At 43.5% G+C, this 17,500-nt stretch overlaps 1 long non-coding RNA gene across 1 annotated transcript; it reads left to right on the top strand.

Moving 5' to 3' along the window:
* Positions 1 to 7,113: 7,113 nt before the first annotated feature.
* LOC147621727 (uncharacterized) lies at positions 7,114 to 7,821 on the top strand. The gene is made up of 2 exons (XR_015269699.1): positions 7,114 to 7,266; positions 7,465 to 7,821. It is a non-coding gene; the product is annotated as an uncharacterized LOC147621727 (long non-coding RNA).
* Positions 7,822 to 17,500: the final 9,679 nt, after the last annotated feature.

Consider the following 17,500-nt stretch of genomic DNA (forward strand, 5'->3'; position numbering starts at 1 on the left):
CTCCACATAGAACCCAAGACCACTCCATTTTGAACTTGTTCGAGGCTACAAATAGACAACTTCCCATTTTGGATAATTCCACCCGCTGACTCCCATCCTGGCTAAAAGTAGTAACTGGCCAAAAATAGTAAGTTCCTCTGAAAAACTCTTTTACTGCTTATTGATATTGTTCCAGTAATCCCTTTTCTTTTACAATGCTCCATGCTTTTGTTTGGACATTCTCGGAACATTCTCCCCTTCCTAAATTGTGCACGTCCTTGGGTGTGTCTTGTTGAAGACTAGTGGTTACACCTGTCGATGATTCATTGAAGTGAGAGTTTAGGGAATTTGTGCTTGATTCATCGAAGGATACTAATGGGTGCACTCGTTAGACACCTTATTTTCAATGTGCGTTCAAGGAGCATTTGGAAACCCTTTACCTGAGAGTTTTTTTTCATGAATAAAATGACCCCTTTTTCTTTATACACTTACATTTTTTTTTTCAAAAATTGATCCTTCTTTAAATGTATTTCTATAGATTTACCTTGAGATTTTAATTAAAAAACCTCTTCACTTGAGCTCATCTGGTATACTGACATATTTTATGTGACCCCAAACCCCCTGGCAATATCTTAGGTACATCCTTAAAGTTTCGAGTTAAATGACCCCTGTAGACCCTCATATAGACCTCACCATTCCCCTAATTTTTTGTTCACGTGTGAAATCCTTACTAAAACACCTCTCCAAACCCGGCCCAAGTTTCTGGATTATTCTCAGTTTCAATTACACTCAACCAATGTTGGTAGGCCTTTTCATTTAGAGAGAAATTGATTTTAATTTTTTTACAAATTCTTATTGAGTGTGCAAATATTCTCGATTTTGCCAAAATATTTTCACAGATTGCATGCAATCTTTATTCGCGCTTTTTATTCTTGTCACTACAAGTTAGTGTGATATTGGCCTTGGCCCATGGGGGGATTTTTTGTCTCATGGATTAAAGGGTAGATGTATAAGAAGTAAACTCAACAACCCCTTGCAAAATACCTTCTAGTGTATTACTATTAGGTCCATTAATTAATCTCTCAAGTTTTAAGATATATACATGTATCTATATATATACATATATAAAGGAGATATGAGCGTAAATCCCCCCAGGTAACAACACGTGTTGCAATAACTTGAGGGGTAGAATAGAATTTACTTTAACCTATACTTTTAAAACTTGGCCATTTGCAAGAGAGAGAGAGAAAGGGAGAAAGTGGGAGGACTTTTCAGACACTGAGGTGTGAGTCCAGAGGAGAGAGAAAGACTACTAGCAAGAGTTGCTAAAAAGCTAGCCTAGGTATATTGAAAGAGAGAATAGAAAGTGGACTTTTAATGTGTAGCAGCGCTCAAGCATATATATAGATACACACACACACACACGCACACGCACACACACACACACACACACACATATATATATAAAATATATATATATATATATATATATATTGAACCCCATATTTAGAAAGATGGTTGAAAGGTGGCAAACCAAAAGAGAGGTTCTCTTAATTTAAAATGGCAAGGATTTTTTTTCTGAATAAAACATTTTCATTGGCGCTCGAGTGCCTGTACACCTTTTATTATTCCAATTGCTCCCATTCAAAATCATGCTATATTAATGCAACCATCTCACTTTTAATGCCACCACTGGGTCCCATTCAAAATCATCATCCTATTTCAAATACACACACACCTTATCCTCATGTTTAGGTCAAGCTACAATATATACGGAGCCCCTATACACACAATAGTGCTAGAGTCTCTGTGCATACAAACTCTTCTTGTTCACGCACGCACATCCTCAACTGAAACACTCCAACAAACAAACCCCGACTCACTCAGAGCTCTCCATCTCCTTCATACACATACTCAAAGAAAAGCACTTAGAGCTCTCCATCTCTTTCGTGCACACACTCAAAGCTGTCTCTCTCTCTCTCTCTCTCTCTCTCTCTCTCTCTCTCTCTCTCTCACACACACACACACACACACGCACACACACACACACACACACACACTCAGTACAGTAGCGTAGCACCGCATCCAGAGAGCTTTGCTCAGGGTTGCTTTGATGGTCTTTAACTTCAACCTAGCGTCTCTCTCTCTCTCTCTCTCTCTCTCTCTCTCTCTCTTTCAGGTGGCAAGAAGCATGCATGTACGGTGTGTGTGAGAGAGACATGGAGGTAAATGTTGTGCATCTCTCTCTCTCTCTCTCTCTCTCTCTCTCTCTCTCTCACACACACACACACACACACACACACACACACACACACACTCGCTCACTCAGTACAGTAGTGCAGCACCACATCCAGAGAGCTTTGCACAAAACCTCGAACAAAGCTCTGGCTTTTTGACACTCTCGTTACGTCAGCTATGCTTTTATGGGGTGTAGGTATGGGGACCCTCAGTAGACCGTCATAGCCGATCTGGTAGTACGGATGGATGGAGGTATTTGGAGAGGCCTTTGGTCTCTATGATCTCTCTCTCTCTCTCTCTCCCTATCTCTCTCTCTCTCTCTCTCTGTGTCTCTCTCTGTCTCTCTCTGTCTCTCTCTACTGCAGAATGACATTGTGCGGGGCAATGCTCTAGTGGACATGTATGCCGAGAGAGAGAGAGAGAGAGAGAGAGAGAGAGAGAGAGAGAGAGAGAGAGAGAGAGAGAGAGAGAGAGAGAGAGAGCTGCAGCAATGTTGTCACATGGAGTACATTAATAGATGGCTATGCCCAAGAGGGGCATAGCCAAAATGCTTTAGATTGTTTTGAGCGTAAGGATGATTTGCCAGATGCGTACCTATTCAACATAGAAATGGTACCACGATGGAGTGAAAATTTTGTGTCGTTGATGACTATAGGACAGCTTGATATCCCTATACCTACCTGAAGAGGTTCGAGCACAACAATGGCGTGATGATTGTCTTGCATTGTTGAGACCATCCATTTTGCATACCCTTCTTCCACAACCTAACAGTTGCCCATTTTGGGTTGATGTGAGCACGTATCTTCAGCAGTTAAAGACAGGTGAGATTTAAAAGTTTTAAAAAATTAAAAAATTAAAATAATAATTCTCAAAAAAACTATATATATATTCTCAAAAACTACATATATGTATATAATATATATATATATATATATATATATATAAAATATATATATAATATATATAACATATTATAAGAAGAGTTCTCATTTTGTTGCTGTACTTGTGTCCTTGCAAAATATTCTTATCAATGGCTTTTACTATTCAATTACCAAGTTCAGATCTATTCTTTTCTTTTGTAAGAGGCAAATTTGTAATAGATGTGAAGTACTTATAGAACAAGTTGCACCTTTGTCTTTTAGTGCATAACATGGAAAGAGGCCCCTTTTCCATTATGTTTCCCTATAGTGTTCAACATCATGAGCTTCTACATATAAGGCTCCACATACCTAGCTAGGTGCGGTGGGGGGGCAGGGGTCCCCGGCCCCCTATCGGTTGGGGCCAACATCCCCTACCCCCCAGCGTACCTAGCTAGGTATGCTATGCATCGCCTGCAAAAGCTCATGATGTTGTCGTAATCCTCAAAGTGGGAATTATAGTGGGAAAATGTCTAAAACTTCTTGTGAACGCCTTCAACTAAAAGAAAACCTTGGCAAGAACATCTAATGAAAGTTGCTTCTTCTGGGAAAGAGAGAACCCTTTGAGGATATCCATGAACAAAACTGCCTCCCCTAAGAGCCGAAACCCAAGAAGAGGGCACCAAGGCAAAGGAGTCCATGAAAAAATTTTCGAAATAAGAAGCAACGACAAAGAGAGAGAGAGAGAGAGAGAGAGAGAGAGAGAGAGAGAGAGATCACTAACGCCCTAGAGATGGCATTAGGTCACTAATTCCCTAGAGAGGGCATGAGATAGAGAGAAAATATGGTTGTGTGTGTGTGTGTGTGTGTGTGTGTGTGAGAGAGAGAGAGAGAGAGAGAGAGAGAGAGAGAGAGAGAGATCATCTTATACTTCTGTTGCTTCTTGCCATTGGCCCATTTGAAGGAGGGATCTCTATTTTGGGAGAGAGACAAGAGAGAGGTAGATTCCACTCACCAGTGATTCTCTAGGTTGTGTCAGAGTGGGCACTTCCTCACAAAAACCATGGATAGTTGTAAACATGGTGCATTTCTGTGATGGCCCTTGGGAAATGGTTGGAAAGGTGCTTCAGGGTGTGCCATAGATAGAGGATTGTTGCTCAGTAGTAGCACAGAGAGAGAGAGAGAGAGAGAGAGAGAGAGAGAGAGAGAGAGAGAGAGAGGTGTTCATGTGACATAAAGAGAGAGGTGTTCATGTGACATAAAGAGAGAGAGAAATGCTCAACCTTAGTTAAAAAAATTATGAACCTTAAAAAATATATATATTTTAAAGCCATGCCCACTAGTGTGACCTTTTTTAAATTTGAAAAAAGGGGTTTCCCATCGACACTGATTCTGTAAGATGAGAGTTCTGAGCATTTTTGGGAGCTAGCCCTTACAACCATCCATGACATCCAGCTTTACAGGGAGTTGTACCCATTCAAAAAAGACGTTACCATGCTACTACATCAAAGCCTAGATCTTTTCATTCCTAGGCATTAAGGAAGCTAGAACCTAGTGAAACAGGCTATAAGCCCTTCCCATGGAGACATACCTAGCTTAAGGGGAGCTAGACCTCTCTGATGAAGAGCTTCTATGAGGCGAGCCCCTCAACCAAGTTGACATGGTCTCTACATCACCCAGCTCGCTGCAAAGCTCGAGGCGATAACAATCTCCTTCTTCTTCATTCTTTCAACATGCATGCAGCTGCATGCATGTCAACTCTCCACACCTGTATGTCGCCTCTCCACACCTACTTGCATTCCATCAATACTCGACAGTCCCACACATGAAAGGGGAAAGGACACCCTAAAGTGCAGGAGACCCTTCATTTCCAAAAAATAGCATGAAAAACTATGGCCGGTGGGGCAAGGGCAGTAGGGTAGCCCGAGAGGCTCCCTTGGGCATGTTGCCACTTGGAGCAACGGCCCCCGGCTACTACAGTGTCACCGCCCTCAAACCCTACCACAAAGGTAAAATCCCAAAATTCCAAAACCTATATGAACCTTAAAATCTTATATTTAAAGTTAGTATCACAAGGTAATTAATGAACAAACATTTTTTACACATTGTGGCCACCTATTAATATTCGTTCCCTACAATGGTACCTAAGTATAAGATGCTCCTTACTATGCCTCCTATCAAATTGGTTTTGTTATCAACACACAATAAATGAACATAAAGCGTAATACTCCAAAGTAACATTTAACATTCCCCACTTGTGTGAGTTTTCCTATAAACCGATTGCAGGCACCCACACACTCCGTGCATGTGGAAGTTGAATTCCTACCCTAATCCAAATGGGCTTACACTAATCGACATGTAAGTGGTAACTTTTTAAGCCAACCCATCCTATCAAAAATACTAAATTGCTTCATACTTGCTTACACCTTAACTTCCCATGCATCTTCGCCAAACTTATGTGAACAAAAGGATACTACCAAACTATGCAAACCACTATGCAAACCACTTACCAAACTATGCAAACCAAAGTACTTTTACAACTATACGATTCCTTAAAAAGCATAAAAAAAGCTTCCCCATCTCGTGTGTGCCATTGTTTGTAAGAATTCACAGATGAAGGGAGTTCATCGAGTGAAGGAGAAGGCACACAGATTCGCCATCGCCACACAGGAAGGCAAAGGCAACAAGTCGTTGCTATCTCTATAACGGAGAAGGCTAAATTGCCTTGCGCTTGTAAGCGACGAGGCTAAATTGCGCATAACATCAGAGATCAACTCTTGTCTACACCTGTGCTGGTAAACCTTGCAACGCCACATCACACAACAACTCGCATCTACGCCTGCACGATTCTATTATGGATCGTTCTCCATCGTCCCCCCCTTCTAGCAAGCGTGCAAAGCTTCAGGCCACTCAAGGTGCAACCTCACATTCTGCATCTTCTCCTCTTAATACAGGTGCCTTACGATTCCCTTTCTCCCCAAAGCAAATTAATAGACAGTCTGCTTTTGAGTTAAGACGGAGAGATCCATCCCTCCATCTCTGCTTGACATCATGTGCTGATGTATCTCCTGAGGAGGAGAACGTTGATTGTATTCCCGGATTCATGCTTTCTATGTGGCCTCGTCCAGCTGGTAGAACTGACAGGCTTTTGGAAGAGCTGACCTCACTTCATGAGGAGGTGATGGTGCTGAAGATGTACATCGTATTGTGTGGCACAAGTGTCTTGGTATGTGCTGGAGATGTAATAAATTTTGTGATCAAAATCTTAGATCATTCACTCAAATTTGAGGTTGCTTGCTTCCCTGATTTTGAAGTAACATTAGTGGGAGAGAAATCAAAGAAACCATTTTAGAGTTCTGTTGGAGATGGTATAAGATATACCATCCTCCTCAAGTTTATTGCCTATCTGAGGGGAGACCTAGTTCAAGAAAGGGAAGCTAGAGTAGAAGATCATCACCTTCTTTCTTCTTGTCTCCTCCTCTTGGAGAATGCAGAAAAGAAAGTGTTTGGTATAACCAAGGCGCAAGAATTGGTCAAGTTGTACATGAAGGAGCATTTCTCTCCTTGTTGCTAAGAGGGGAGGTTCTCAAGTATTGTAATCTGGAGTGGCTCTGGTCTGATGGTAGAGAGGGGCAATCAAAGAGTAGTGTTTCATCCATCCGCAAAGATTAGCAGGATAGTGTTTCATCCTTCCACAAAGATGACCGGGATGGTTTTGCTCACCCCTTCTCCACCCTCATTTGGACAGAGTACAACAAGCCCTTAGTCCGCACATTAGATGCCTTCCCTAAGCCTAGCTCTTACTTCCAAGAGCGTAATCTTGCCAAGAAAGCTCTCCTTCTCCAAGATCTAGAGAGCAAGTTCGACAACAATGAGCTTGGACTGGCAGCTGAGTACATCACTATTCTTCCTCTAGGATTTTTCCTCATAAAGACCTTCATCAAAGCAACATGTAAGTCTTGCTCATACTTGTAGTTTTTATCTCATTTAAAGATATTATCATGTAAATTTATTCCTTGTCTTCTTTTTTCTGTGTCTCTTTCTAGAATAAGGTGGAGCGGAGTGTCGCCTACAAGAAGATCCAAGCGGTTATTCCAGGCAAGGTGAAAAATAAAGATCTGCTAATCCTTGTGCTGAGTGATCAAACCAAGAGAGCCCTATGTTTTGACACAGTGGATGCCTAAGTCGAGAGGTAATTCTGCACAGGGTGTTGGGTGCTGAATGCCATACAAAATGCTTTAACAGTTAATGAGGAGATAACACAATGATTAAAAAATCATCACGTTTTTAACCTTTGATACTAAGTTGCAACCTGTGATAATAAGATGATGATTAAAAAATCATCAGGTTTTTAGCCTGTGATACTAAGTTGCAACCTGTTTTGGTGAAGGCCCTTCGACATCCACGCGAGATGACTCACTTCGCTCTGTGCCCACCCCACTGGCGGGCAACCTACCTTCCCTGACATCCACTCACGATCTGCTTCCTTGAGGGAGGCATCTCTCGCCTGCTTTCGGATTTTAGGTGTACACATTGTATATATTTTGATACATTTTGGTACATTGTATATATTTTGATACATGTTGGTACATCGTACATGGAACACTATCGAGCAGCTTGTTATATGTGTGAGTAATCCACCTTTGCATGCAGATTGCTGGATTATAGGGTGGTTTATGATGAGCTGCCATTGGATTTCATGGTTTGTACATATGGGACTGGTTTTAGCAAACAGTTATTGGCTTAATTCCAGGGGTTTGTCTTTGCTATTGGGAGTGGCAAATGGTGTGTTCTCTTGATTTGTGCTCTCTTACAGTTCGCATTCAATGTTCTTATTCGGCTACAACCATTAGTTCCAGTGATGAGTTTTGTGAAGAATGTTCTAGTCTTTCAAGATCTTGATGCTTGTAAGTGAATTAGTAACCATTAGTTCTGGTGATGTGTTAGTTTTGTGAAGAATGTTCTACTACTAGGCTTTCAAGCTGTTCTTAGGATGCACTTATGTTTGAGGATCTATTTGATGGTTGCTGCATTGAGCTTTGCCTATTTGCAGCAAAGCTTTTCCTCATGTCTGGCTGAGACATGGATCTTGGTTTTGTTTGTTCATCGCCATGCTTTTCATGACCTCCGGCTGCCGTAGATAACCTGTGCCTTGCTTGCTCGAGTCCTCGGCCATGGGAGTGAGGGAAAACCGCTGCGTGTGCTGCTGCTTACACACAGCGGGCGCTCTCCTACACATGCAGGGATTTTAAAAACATAGTGCTGACACAAGCTTTTTCACAACTGGCATGATTCAATAAGCTTTTTTCTTCCTGCAGACGTTGTGAGGTGAAAAAAAGAAAGAAAACCCTGCCTCTATAGCTCTTCCACCTCGCAAACTTGGAATACACACACACCAACGGCGGGGGCACCACCAGCTTCTCTAGCTGGAAAGAAAATCACTCTCTCACTCTACACCACTCTCCCACACCAGACAGACAACACAATCCAAAACCTATATTTTAGTAAAAATCTTCATCTTTACAGAGTTGGACATCTAAAATGTCCTCTGAACCGTCCTCATCCAAAACCCATTCACAATCTGACCATTCCCCCTCATCTATATAGATTACTACAGACCAATAACTAGAGCAACTATTGGAGAACACAATTTCAAAGGGTGTAGGATCCTCAAAATAAATCTCATCGATATCGGGACCTAATTCTAAGATTAAATACATGATGGTAAAGAACACTCCAACAATATATATGTATATACCCGATGGTCCCTTAGCCTGTATAGCTTTCCCTTTGTTTGCTCCAATCACTAGCCCTATTCCTTCACAAAAAACTGGCCACTGTCTTGGTTGCTATCTGACCTTCCAGTCGGCCACCTTCGCATCTCACCAGGTTTTGCAGCTCTTTGCCTGCACCCATGGCTCTTGATTCTTTTGTCCAGAGGCGGCTATATCACTCACTCACTGCAGCAGTAGAATCACCAGGACGACCCTCACCTCAGCCCTGCCACGCTAGCTCCCACACGGCCCACTTCTTGCAGCAGCTCTGGAAAGCGACCCTTCATCCACCAGGCGGCGCCTTCTCTTACACGACAGCCACCTAATAAAAGCACCTCACCTGTGCCTGATAGTAGCCTCTGCGCCGTCTTCTGAAGAAGCCTCTCCCTGCCTGTCTCTGCAAATTTCCCACAGCAAGGGCCACCTCACAACTGGTCCATAGCCTTCTATTCGGTGACCCCCTCACTCTTCACTCGCACAAGGCGGTCCTCCTGGAATCACCAACCCACTGTCCTTTTTGAAACAAGGCGACTACTACCTTATCTTCGCCAGCCTCTGCACTCTTCACCTCTTCTCGTCGACTTTTTTTTTTAACCTTCTCTGCAGCGTTCCAGCAAACCCCTCCCAGTCTACACGATGGCGGCCACACTCTACCTCTGCACTTTCGCTTGACTCTCCCTTACAGTTGCGCCAGAGAGCCTCCCTTTGCTTTATCTTGCAGCTGCACACCAGACCTCGCCCATAGGCGGCCTGTCCCACTGGCTCCCACACGTCAGCCCACACTTCTCTCTTCTATGTTGCGCCTGCAAGCTCCTCGACCAAGGCCTCCATGCCAACCTTGCTTTACACACGCTGTCTGCCCGTCAACCTTTGACGCCAGCACTTGTCGGCTTTCACCAGCGGCTCTTCACAAGGGAGGCCCCCTTTCTCTTCACGACGGCCCTGTCTCCTAGCTGCAGCTCACCATCCCCTCTGCACCTGCTGCAACAGCTGCGCACGCCCAAGAGAACCCCTCCACTGCACACGCTCGGCTGCACACACACCAGAGCCTCCAGCTCTTCACACGGCGGTCTCCCTTTAACCAGTCGCCTCCACTTCTCTGCACTCCCCGCCCTTTTCACCATCTTGCAGCTGCGCCATCCTTCTGGAATTTCTACGCTGGTGGCAGGCAACCACAAAAATCCCCACGTGGCCTTTGCACTTATGGCCACGTTTTTATATTATTATTCATTTTCTTTTATTTCTTCTAATGCCTAAGAGATGGCCACCTCCTTTTGATTTTCACACTATGTCCAAGCAAACTTGGCCCATTACCTCTAAATGCCCATGCTTTCCACACACCTTCTTTAAATGCAACTCTCCAAGTGCCCACTCCATACACTTTCATACTACTTCCAATGCCACTTTATTTAGGATGCATGCACACTCAGACGGCCGAAAAGTAGAAACTACCTCCATCTGACCTTACTCCAGGCAGGCCTGTAAAACAGGCTCAAAACCAAAATTGTCCACCCTATACACCTGGCAAGGCATTCCACGGCCAAGTTTTCATTCACACCATGCACACGTATGTACACAAGCCAAAAAGACCACTTAGAAAAACGCCTGACATACTTTGCCACCCCCCCATCTGCTAGAGCATTCATGCTCAGCAGCAAAAGGCAAATCCAGTAGCTATCCACCAGGATCAAAAGGAAACTGCATGCTCCAAAAGGCCTTCCTTCAACCTGTCTAAGTTCAAGACACCAGCATCCTGTGCTTTAAAACCTTTAAGCCAGCTTTGGGCATCTCCCTTCAAGAAAATCTTTATCAGCTTCAGAACCTGCTCTTCATCTATCACATGGTTGCTAATGCATGCCAACTCCATCTGCTCCAAAAAGTCACACACATCTTCACCCTTCCTGCCATGAAACTCCGGATAGGACCACATCATGACAACCTGTACCAATCCCTGAGCTCTCCTCAGTAAAACACACGCCCTTCTAGGCAAAGAACAATGCCAGAGTTATCCTCAGTCAAACAATGCCAGAGCAACTCCTCAGTGGGGGCACCAGAAGGATGTGAGGTGAAAAAAAGAAAGAAAACCCTGCCTCTACAGCTCTTCCACCTCGCAAACTTAGAATACACACCACCAACTTCTCTAGCTGGAAAGAAAATCACTCTCTCACTCTACACCACTCTCCCACACCAGACAGACAACACAATCCAAAACCTATATTTTAGTAAAAATCTTCATCTTTACAGAGTTGGACATCTAAAATGTCCTCTGAATCGTCCTCATCCAAAACCCATTCACAATCTGACCACTCCCCCTCATCTATATAGATTACTACAGACCAATAACTAGAGCAACTATTGGAGAACACAATTTCAAAGGGTGTAGGATCCTCAAAATAAATCTCATCGATATCGGGACATTTTTCTAAGATTAAATACATGATGGTAAAGAACACTCCAACAATATATATGTATATACCCGATGGTCCCTTAGCCCGTATAGCTTTCCCTTTGTTTGCTCCAATCACTAGCCCTGTTCCTTCACAAAAAACTGGCCACTGTCTTGGTTGCTATCTGACCTTCCAGTCGGCCACCTTCGCATCTCACCAGGTTTTGCAGCTCTTTGCCTGCACTCACGGCTCTTGATTCTTTTGTCCAGAGGCAGCTATATCACTCACTCACTGCAGCAGTAGAATCACCAGGATGACCCTCACCTCAGCCCTGCCACGCTAGCTCCCACACGGCCCACTTCTTGCAGCAGCTCTGGAAAGCGACCCTTCATCCACCAGGCGGCACCTTCTCTTACACGACAGCCACCTAATAAAAGCACCTCACCTGTGCCTGATAGTAGCCTCTGCGCCGTCTTCTGAAGAAGCCTCTCCCTGCCTGTCTCTGCAAATTTCCCACAGCAAGGGCCACCTCACAACTGGTCCACAGCCTTCTATTCGGTGACCCCCTCACTCTTCACTCGCACAAGGCGGTCCTCCTGGAATCACCAACCCACTGTCCTTTTTGAAACAAGGTGACTACTACCTTATCTTCGCCAGCCTCTGCACTCTTCACCTCTTCTCGTCGGCTTTTTTTTTTAACTTCTCTGTAGTGTTCCAGCAAAGCCCTCCGAGTCTACATGATGGCGGCCACACTCTGCCTCTGCACTTTCGCTTGACTCTCCCTTACAGTTGCGCCAGAGAGCCTCCCTTTGCTTTATCTTGCAGCTGCACCAGACCTCGCCCATAGGCGGCCTATCCCACTGGCTCCCACACGTCAGCCCACACTTCTCTCTTCTACGTTGCGCCTGCTAGCTCCTCGACCAAGGCCTCCATGCCAACCTTGCTTTACACACGTTGTGTGCCCGCGTCAACCTTTGACGCCAGCACTTGTCGGCTTTCACCAGCGGCTCTTCACAAGGGAGGCCCCCCTTCTCTTCACGACGGCCCTGTCTCCTAGCTGCAGCTCACCATCCCCTCTGCACCTGCAACAGCTACGCACGCCCAAGAGAACCCCTCCACTGCACACGCTCCCGGCTGCGCACACACCAGAGCCTCCAGCTCTTCACATGGCGGTCTCCCTTTAACCAGTCGCCTCCACTTCTCTGCACTCCCCGCCCTTTTCACCGTCTTGCAGCTACGCCATCCTTCTGGAATTTCTACGCTGGCAGCCACAAAAATCCCCACGTGGCCTTTGCACTTATGGCCACGTTTTTATATTATTATTCATTTTCTTTTATTTCTTCTAATGCCTAACAGATGGCCACCTCCTTTTGATTTTCACACTATGTCCAAGGAAACTTGGCCCATTACCTCTAAATGCCCATGTTTTCCACACACCTTCTTTAAATGCAACTCTCTAGTGCCCACTCCATACACTTTCATACTGCTTCCAATGACACTTTATTTAGGACGCATGCACACTCAGACGGCCGAACAGCAGAAACCACCTCCATCTGACCTTACTCCGGGTAGGCCTGTAAAAGAGGCTCAAAACCAAAACTGTCCACCCTATACACCTGGCAAGGCATTCCACGGCCAAGTTTTCATTCACACCATGCACACGTATGTACACAAGCCAAAAAGACCACTCAGAAAATCGCCTGACAACGTCACTGCCGAGCTCACTATGTGGGCAATATTTGACGTGACGAGTCCGTTTCAAAGCAACGCCTTCTCTGGTTTCAGGCTGAATGTGGCATCCTGACTTTGTCTGTTCTTTTTTATTTCTGGCAGAGACATGGCTTTTTGGTTTTTCCTATTTGCAAAGTTTTTCTTGGTTTCAGACTGAAAGGTGACATCTGGCTGAAATGTGGTTCTGCCTAATTGCACAAGAAGTTTTGGACATTTTCCCTAAGTATTCATTGGCTTCATGTTGACACTTGCAATTGAAGGGTACCGTGAAATACCTCTGAGATTTCAAGAGAGGAATCATATCATCCTATTGCCTGTGTTGTTTTCCTTTAATGGATAGAGGTTCCTTTTTACCATCTTGACTTGCTTGCTGAGTCTCCTCCCTGGGTCGTGGACGTATCTCATCCGAAGAGGGCTCATTCGAAGAGCATGTGTGGCCTTTGTTGTCAAATTTTCACACAGTCTTTGCCGTGTATTGGGCCCACTGAGGGGGTTTCCTCGATTTCTTTCAGCTTGTTGATGGAGGAGCACAAAATCTTTATGGAAGCTGTCTCTGGGCGGCGAAAGGGAATGCAGGCCCAAAAATAGAGGATTCTTGTGAGCAATTGGGGGTTGCAAAGTATAGGCCCCTTCTTCCTGGGTCCATCCACAAAGCTTTGGTAGATATAGTGCACATAGGGCTTCTCCTCCATGACATAAGTTTCATTCAAGAAAAGGGCATTGACTATGAAGAGACTTCGTAGCATGTGTGCATTGGCAGCTCATCATGGTTGGAATGTACATCGGTTGGACATTAAGACTGCGTTTCTAAATGTTGACTTGCATGAGGAAGTGTATGTAACACAGCCTCGTGGTTTTGTTCAGAAAGAGCAAGAGAACAAAGTGTGCAGGTTAAATAAAGAAAGCATTGTATGGTTTAAATCAAGCACCTTGTGCTTGGTATGAGAAGAAAGCATTGTATGGTTTAAAGCAAGCACCTCGTGCTTGGTATGAGAAGATTCATGCATATTTCATTGCACATGGTTTTTGTAATAGTCCAATAGAAAGCACTTTGTATGTCAAGCATGTGGATGATGTACTTTTGATACTTGTTCTTTATGTTGATGACATGCTGCTCATTGGTCCAAACAAGATGAATATTGTTGATTTTAAGGCTGAATTGAATTCAGCTCTTGAGATGTCAAATTTGGGCCTCTTACATCATTATTTGAGCATTCAGTTTAAGCAATGTGATGGAGGTTATGCTTTATGTTAAACAAAGTACATTGAGACTTTGCTACGCAGATTTGGTCCTGAGGATTGCAAACCTATTGCTACTCCTATATGGAAATAGGTTTGAAGCTTAGTCTTCATGATGTTGGAGACTACTTTGATGTTACCCTCTATCAATTGGTTGTCTTATTTATTTATGCATTACGAGGCTAAATATTCAGTTTGCAGTCTCACAAATAAGCAAGTTTATGCATTGCCTAGTTTCTAAGCATTGGTAAGCAGTTAAGCGGATCTTTCGTTACTTGAGTGGCACTACACACCTTAGATTATTTTATCCCAAGGGGGGATCATTGGTTCTAGATTTGCATGCTTTTTCAGATTCTGGTTGGGCTGGTTGTTATGACACACACGTGTCCACTAGCAATTTTTGATTCATGCTTGGTAGCTCTTATATATCATTGTTGAGCAAGAAGCAGCCTACAATGGCCACTTCTAGTTGTGAAGCTGAGTACATGGCAGCTTTCACAGCTACAATTGAGTGTGTTTGGCTCAGACGCCTTGCAGCTCATTTGGGCGTTGGACAAGATGCTGCCACCACCATCTACACTAACAGTCAGAGCACACTAGTCAGAGCGCACTGGCAGTTGCAAGAAATTTAGTATTTCATGCTCGTATAAAGCACATTGAGGTGCATTATCGCTATGTAAGGGAGAGACTCTCAGCAGGAGAGATCAACTTGGCTTATGTGCCAGCACAGGACAACCTTGCAGATCTTTTCACAAAGGCTTTGCAACGTGAGAAGTTTGAAGCTTTTTGCAAAGCTTTGGGCTTACTCCCTTTTGTGGATTGATCTCAGTCCATAGAGACCAACACTTCTCAATACATAAGTGCGAGCTCATGTTCACCGCATCAATCCCAAGGGAGATTTGTTATGATATTATGTTAGTGATGTGTGTGAACACACTTAGGACCACTGGGGCACTTTTTCCTCTTTAGGAGGTTTTTTCCCCCGTGCATTGTATATATGCGCATCACTCTAAGGCTACCTTATCTTTGTACTTGCACACTAATAAGTACTACTACTTTGTGTTGTCAAGAGATAGAGAGGAGAGAGCTTGAGCTCTTGCAAGCACACACACACTCACACACGAGAGTACACAAAGATGGAGCCTGAAAATCTTCTTCTTCTTCACACAAAGATGGAGGCTGAAAATCTTCTTCTTCTTCTTCTTCTTCACACAATACAAAATGATAGTAGAGGTCTACAAAAAACATAAAGGGAGGACAACCTAAAAAGGTAGTATGTACAATGGTCAATGTGAAACCGCTAGTGAGTGGCAAGATAAGTGTGCCATCACTCTCGGTAGGTAGACCCGTCAATGAAGTATAGCTGTAGTATCACTGGCAAAGATCCTCGTATCCACTACCACGTGCCAGTGATGAATGTCGGTGGGGAATTAGCCAGGTGGGCCATGCACCAAGTAGACCATCTGTCTTGCTTACTGGTCAAAGGGTGTACATGATGATTTACCAGATGCATATTTATTCAACATCAAGATGATTCCTAAATGGAGTGAACAATATGTGTTGCTAATGACAATTGGTTGGCTAGACATTTTATTGCCAATCACAAAAAAGCAAGCAATGATTCAAGGATCCGTATCTTTGACTATGCTTGTAGAAAGATTATACCACATGGGGCAAGATGGGGTTCTACGCCTATGCATTGAACCATTCGAGAAACCTCATTACTTGCGCTAAGCACATATAACCATAGGAGGGATCCACATGGCTTGCAATCAGACGCTAAAACAAATACTATGGGCAAGAGTTTGGTGGCCAACACTAAAATCTAAAGTCCATAAATGCGTAAGGAATTGCCCACGTGTCAAAAGCAACCTCCTTATCCACATGCCATGTTGTTTCAAGTATCGGTAGTCCCAAAATGGAGCCAATACATTGTTGAGTATCTCACAAAAGGCTTATTGCCTAAAAACATAAGCAAGGCTCAACGGAAAGCTATTGAACTTGAAGCAAATGACTACGAGCTTATTGCAAATCAACTCTATAAGAGAGGGAAGGACAAACAACTACATTTGTGCATCACCAAAGCGGAATATATATGAGTTCTTGAACAAGCTCATGCAAGACTATCAGGGGGACATTTCTCCATAGAAACGACAACAAAAGCTATAATGACTACTGGATTATGGTGGCCCACTCTATTCCAAGATGTTGCAAAATTTATCAAGCAATGTGAAGAATGTCAGCGAGTGAAAGTGTATATTCGTCGGGATAACATGCCGTTACGCTCTATGATGGGAGCAAGAGCTTTTGCCAAATGGGGGATAGATTTTGTTTGACCCATTAACCCACCAACACATTAAATGCAAGTGCAATATATTATTGTCACCACGGATTATTTGACAAAGTGGATAGAGGCAAAGGCTACGCCAAAGGACAATGCTAGGACAACCGCTTGTTTTCTCTATGAAAACATCTTCACTAGATACGGCTTACCACAATAGAAATTGTGAGGGATAGGGAAACTCATTTTTTGAACAAATTAATCCATAATTTACTCGAAGAGTTCGCTTGTTTTCTCTATGAAAACATCTTCACTAGATACGGCTTACCACAATAGAAATTGTGAGCGATAGGGAAACTCATTTTTTGAACAAATTAATCCATAATTTACTCGAAGAGTTCATGATGGTACATAAGAAATCAACCCCTTATCACCTAGAAGCAAATGGACAAGCCGAGAGCACGAAAAAAATTCTATGCATAGTGCTCACAAAGATTGTAGAAAACTCAAGGATGGATTGGGAGCTCAAGCTAAATTTGGCCTTCTGGGCATATCGTGTAGCTTTTAAAATAGCTATAGGGACAACCCTTACAACCTAGTGTTTGGATTGGATGCAATATTGCCAATGGAATTTCTCATTCCAACACTACGAGTAGCCAAGGAGCTTGAATGGATAGGACATGAGCTTTCACATAGGGTAACAGAGCTAGAACAACTAGTTGAATTTTGGTTATGCTCTGTCATAGTGATGTATACACAAAAAAGATGTCTTAATAAACAATTCCATGACGCTCATATCATCAGTAAGAAGTTTCAAAAAGGGGATTTAGTGCTAGAATACACATCAAAATTGAAAAAGAGAGGAATGGGACCATATATAATCCATGACTTATCTGTAAGTGGGGTGGTACACTTGGCCACACTTGATGGCAAACCCAACTGGATAAGTGGCTGCAGACTAAAGAAGTTCCATGAACCTCTTACACCTGAGATTTTGGCAAGGCTCCAAGTTGC

This window comes from Cibotium barometz, chromosome 29 (assembly GCF_041138505.1).
Source record: "Cibotium barometz isolate CiBa-2024 chromosome 29, ASM4113850v1, whole genome shotgun sequence".
NCBI lineage: Eukaryota > Viridiplantae > Streptophyta > Polypodiopsida > Cyatheales > Cibotiaceae > Cibotium > Cibotium barometz.